The 5,721-nt window shown below is 48.3% G+C and overlaps 1 protein-coding gene across 5 annotated transcripts in view; it reads left to right on the forward strand.

Annotated features, from left to right (window-relative positions):
• Positions 1-584: 584 nt before the first annotated feature.
• Positions 585-5,721, forward strand: part of ZNF385B (zinc finger protein 385B) — a 424,371-nt gene continuing 419,234 nt past the window's right edge. For all 5 annotated transcript variants that reach the window (XR_002773778.1, XM_023514152.1, XM_023514150.1 and 2 more), the window contains exon 1: positions 585-958. The gene's annotated coding sequence lies outside the window, so the exon portion shown is untranslated. The remainder of the gene's footprint in view (positions 959-5,721) is intronic.

Below are 5,721 nucleotides of genomic sequence, written 5' to 3' on the forward strand. Positions count from 1 at the left end.
CACGTTTGCACTGTTTTCAGAAGATGCCCTCCTTACATCAGGGTAACCGATGGCATGTTTTATTTCTGAAAACTTAAACACGGAAAAGAAACCCGGAGGAAAATGAGCCCCCCGCCCACGAGTCTTTCAGATCCGCGGCGAGGCTGCGATGCCTTCCGCGCCGCGGGCCTTCCTGCCTCGGCCCAAAACGCCCAGGCTGCTCGCTGTGGTCGGCGAGCCCAGAGCTGGTCAAGAGGAAAAACAAATACTAGTTGGTCTGCCTATCTCCACGAAGAGAGTTTCACTCTGGCTTGACTAATATGTGAGACATCCGCCCCACCGCGCGGCTTGGCATCTCGGTTTTGGGACTTCTGCCATTGCCAACAATTTCTCGAGGGACGCAAGCCCGGGGCTGAGGACGGCGCTGGACCCCGTCGCGGGGACCGAGCCTCCTCTCCCTCGCGGTGCGCGCACGCCTGGAAAGGCGGGATTTAAGGCAGCGATGCTGCGGGAGGCTCTGCAGTGTCAACGAGCCCCCAAACGGTCCCGCCTCATTCCCCCGGGTGTATGTGCCTCGCAAGTGTCTGCTCGGTAAACCGTCACAGCTTCGGGCGCGAGAGTGGCGTGGGCGCGTCCGAACCAGGCCAGGGGCCAGGCGGGCGCACCCCGCGGGCCCGGGGCACACGCCCCTCACCTGGGCGAGGCCGGGCGCGCAGGCGCTCAGCGCGGGGGCCGCGGCCGGGCGCCCCAGCCCCGCGCCGGCAAGAGTTGGACAGTTCCGGGGCCGCGCCTGGCCAAGCTGTCGCCGGCGCCACCTCCACTGCCGCCGCCACCGCCCGGGCTGCAGCAGCTCGCGGGAGAGCGTCTGCGCGAAGCCCCAGCGCAGCCCTGGCGGGACCGCCGCAACCAGCAGAGCGTGAGCAACAGCTTCCCGACCGGAGCAGCCACTGCCCCGCGCGCCCGCGGCCCGCGCGCCGAGGTAAGCTCTGGGCGCCCAGCCCAGCCCCGCGCCCCCGAAACGGCGCCGCCTTCCTGCCCGGCCCACGCCCTCTTCCGCGGAGCCAGCGGGCACCTGGGCGCGCCGCCCGGGGAATGGCCGGGAGCCCCCCACCCCCTCCCCATAGAGTTTGCACTTTGTCCTGCGGTCCCACTTGTAGAGGAGGCGCCCAGGCGCCGCTCCCCAGGCTGCAGAGGACAGGCTCCTGCGAACCGCTGGAGTTAGGAGTGGGTGGTGGAAGCCAGACGAGCAGAGGAGTCCCTAGAGTAGGCTCCGGTTCCCAAGGACGCAAGGGGAGGACGGAGAAGGGGAAAGGACGAGGAGGAGAGTGCCCCGCTGTGGTTAGCCGCAGCGCCTCTGCTACCTGAGCTGGGAAGTTTGGGTTTTCTATTTGTTAAAGGGAAATGGGTAGTTTGGAGACAGAGGTATGAGAGGAGGCTAGCAGTCGCAGCTTGGGGTACCGGGTGAGTTCTGCAGCTGAAGGAAGGTGAGATGGGGTGATCAGGCAGAAAGGAGGTCCCCGAAGTTTGTACTTGCTGGGAGCCCTGAGAGGCGGCCTTGGCTCCTAAACGCTAGTGAAGGTGTCAGCGTAGGGTGGGAGGACACTGTGGGACTGCGGAAGGGACTAGGAGCAGAGAAGGGGGAGGACCATCTGCTTCGCCACTGTTCTGTGCGGGGGCCCGTTCGGAGAAGAGAGAGCTGGCAGGACGATGCTTCCCCGGAATGCTTCCTCAGACTTTGGAGGACAAACAGTTTTTTATGTGGACCTGGATGGGGAGTGCTGTGGGTCCTTCAGGGAAAATTAGTTGCCAAGTCCCCCCACCCCACGAATGCAAAATAAACGCAGTTTTGGAATGCTCTCAAAAGTTCTTGAATTGGGGAATATCTGTCTTCATTGTCTTCCTTTTCACACAGAGATGAGGTTTATAGTTCCTTTTGGTTTTGCTTTGCTGAGGAGCAACACACCAAGGTGAATGCAAACTTTGTCAAGACGTAGCCATAGACATTCATATAGAAGGAAGGAAGTATTTGTGCTATGTGGCCTTACCTAAAGTGTGGAAACCGGCAAACTGCAGCTTCCACGCAGTTCCTCAAACTGTGGAAATACCTTTATCTAATTAAAGGAAAAAAGCCGTTCCACAAAGCCAGTAGGATACATCTTAGATAAAGGTTTTGGCTGGAAGGAACTTCCCTAAATGTTTCAGGGTCTAATTTCACCGGTTTTCAGTCTTTTAATTTTATTTTGATGCCATATGTGCACTGAGCATGTGCCGCCCCTTCCCTGTGGTAGGTAGATAAAGGCCTCGAGAATGCAAAATACTGCATTGCAAGTTATGTTGGTACTTGAGGCTTTTAAGATGAAAACAATGTTCATTTGATCAAAGTGTTGGTTGTTTTTTCAGATTCTGTATTCCTATAAATGATTTGTGGATTTATAATTCACACTCTTACCCGTTTCCAAAAGTGATCTGAGGAAGCTTGGGATGACAACCACAAATCAAGTAGCTATTCTTGTAGGTCTCCTTGACCTCCCTTGCATGCATTTATAGTGAAACACATTGGGGAAGGTGAATTCTCCTAATAAAGGAAACATTATGGTCCTTTCTGGAATCATGCTGGTGATATTAATACTTTGCAGTGTAATTCTTTAAGTACTTACTTGCATTATATTATTTTACATTACATAAGTAGTCATCTCTTTATAGAAAGTTTAACAACCACTGTCCTGTATATTAAAAATAATGTCGATGTTCTACAGCATTTTAACAGATTGAGAGACCAAAAAGAGGACATTTAATGGATCCATTTTGAACTGAGGCAGAAAGGAAACCAATGGAGGTGTCTCCTCTATGGTCAACCTGGGAAGGAACTTTCATTATTACTTGTCACCCAAACACAGCCCATTAGTGAGATCTATCCGGAGCTGGTGGGTAACTACAAAGTACAACCATTTTATGAGGATCTATCAAAGTATGTCAGGTGCTCTCAGCATTCTTTTTCTCAGGCAAGTGACCTGGCACAGAGGAAAAAAAAAACCTTCAAAACAAACCATACTGAAAGGTGAAATGCCTGCACAGAATGATGCTGTGTGGAGTTAGGCACTGAAAAAGACCAGGCTCTTAAGTCCTTGGATTACCCACCATTCAATCCCCCCTAGACGTTTTCTTCCCACTGAATGTGAAGATACTGTTGTGTGATTTTTAACACAATTTATATTAACAATTATATTAACAATATAGCAACAATTTATATTAAAAAAGAAAAACAAAAAAAAACCATGAGCAATTAGCTAACTTCTCACCGGAGTGACTGCTTCATTTGTGGGAATTTTTTTTTGTTCACAGAAATAAAGAGCAAAATTGGCTTTCTGCTGTTCCTATAGGATTCTAAGTCTTCAAAGGTCTAAAGAACAGTGAGTGTGTGTGCCTGTCCCAGTTTCCCGTGGCTTTTTATGTGCTTCTGGTTTTGTATTATAACCCCTCCACACTATTTCATTTGCCACCCCCTGTTTCTGTCACTGTTCCTCCTGTGTTTCAATGTAGTCTTTTAACCTTTTCTTCCTTATTATTTTTTTTAATTCTGGGGATTTCTTTTGATTTTTGTTGCTGCATAGATTATAGATTATCTCCCTTTTTTTGCCCTTTTGTATGATATTTTGTATTCAGCGGTGTCTGTTTTTATTAGTGCTAAATTATTTCCCCCCAAAGTGACATCCCAGCTCTGCTTTCCCTCTTAAATTTTATATTTACATTTTGAACCACCTAAGAGATGGTTTTTTATTGATGTCAGATGCCTCAGCTTTAATGTGTCTGAACTCTAATTAACATCTTTCTCCTAAATGAACAGAGTGACTCTGTGTCTGTGTGTCAATTTTCCTATTTTTCCTAGCCTTTGAGGACCTTCCCAGTGACTTTGCTTTCCACGTGTAATTTGCAAACAAATCTACAGACTCCATCTCCACAATGCCTCATGATGCCTGCTTCTTCATCTTTCTATTCCCATGGCGATTGTCTTTGTTCAGTCTTCTTATCTCTTTCTAGAGACTGCCACGATGCTTCTTGACAGGTTTCCCATCTCTAATCTGTCCATTTTCAATTCATTTAACAGTAGGTTTTTCAGAGTAAGCTTCCCAAGGCAGAGCCAAGTTCGATCACTGCCTATTAAACTTTTCCCCAGCCCCAGCACTTGACCAAATGACATATAAACAAACCTCTTTTCAAAAAGTTAAGACTCTCTGCATTTCAGCCCCAAAGTAGCTCTGCGTTTTTTACTTTGATCTCATTGATTGATCCACTCATTCATTTATTAATTTAATCACTGAATATCTGAGTGCCTCTACACACCTGGCACAGTTCTGGGTTATCATTTCAAAATCACCCTATGAATAGGCTCAGTGATACAGTTCAAAATTTATTTTTCAGTGTTGGAGTCCACTGTTGAAATATAATCTTGTGTGGATGAAATGGGGCCCTAGAAATTCTACTGGCCTCCTCTTCTGACCTTAGTAGTCCTGAGTCGTCTCAGGACTCCTCCTCAGTCAGGAGTCTGCTGGAAACAGTTTGCTCTAGACCAAAGGCAGTGTTTTCCTCAATAAGTGTTTTTTTCTGAGTTCTGCATGTTTGCTTACACTGTTTCCTCTGCCTGGAATAGGCCCCCTCACTTCCCTGTAACTATTTCTACCTGTCAGAGAGTCAGTGCAATTGCTGCATGATTCTAATCTCCCTGTACCCTCCGGCTTCTGCTCCACCAAACCCTGTTACGTTTTGCTTGACCTCTTCCCATCGGAGCATGGGTCAAAGTCTTCCCTTCCTATGGGTGCTTTCTGCATTCTACCCCAAGGGCACTGCACCAACCTTGCTAACCTTGTACCTTCATTTCCTGAAATACCCAGCTCAGGGCCGGGCATACTGTCAGACCTCAACAAATAATTTAATTAGTTGAATTGACTTCTACCCACTTCTTGAGTCCCAACTTGTGCAGTAGCTGTTTTTGTTTTGTAATACCTTAGTTTGGTTTTTCTTAAGTAGAGCCAGTGCTGCTTAAACTTTAATGTGGGTATAAATCATTAGGAAATCCTATTAAAATGAACATTCTGGTTGACCAAATCTAAGATAAGGCCCAACATCCTACTTCTCTAGCAAACTCTCAGGTAATTTTTTTTTTTTTTTTTTTTTGAGACAGAGCCTCAAGCTGTCCCCCTGGGTAGAGGGCCCTGTGGCATTACAGCTCACAGCAACCTCCAACTCCTGGGCTCAAGCGAGTCTCTTGCCTCCGCCTCCCAAGTAGCTGGGACCACAGGCGCCCGCCACAACGCCCAGCTATTTTTTGGTTGCAGCCGTCATTGTTGTTTGGCGGGTCCGGGCTGGGGATTCGAACCCGCCACCTTAGGTGTATGTGGCTGGCGCCTTAGCCGGTTGAGCTATAGGAGCCGAGCCACTCTCAGGTAATTTTAAATTGCTTATCCTTGAACCACGCTTTGAGCAGCAAGGCAGTAATGGTCCTTAACAGGTTGGGAGGTTCTGGCGGCCCCTGTCTCTCTGCCTGGAGATTTTCCCACAGTTAGTGTTTGTTTCAATATTACTTTCTATTTTAAAAGTACTGTAGGCCTGGACATGGTTTCTAAAGCTGAATGGGAAGTTTGTTTATTCCCTTGGTATTTTCTCCTTATTTCACTGCTCCATTACTGCAATTGCTCGTTCTCCCTACTGTGTCTTTCTCTGGCCAGAGCATTGCCTTGTTATCTA

This window comes from Otolemur garnettii, unplaced genomic scaffold (assembly GCF_000181295.1).
Source record: "Otolemur garnettii isolate 467f Iridium unplaced genomic scaffold, OtoGar3 scaffold00048, whole genome shotgun sequence".
NCBI classification, from domain to species: domain Eukaryota; kingdom Metazoa; phylum Chordata; class Mammalia; order Primates; family Galagidae; genus Otolemur; species Otolemur garnettii.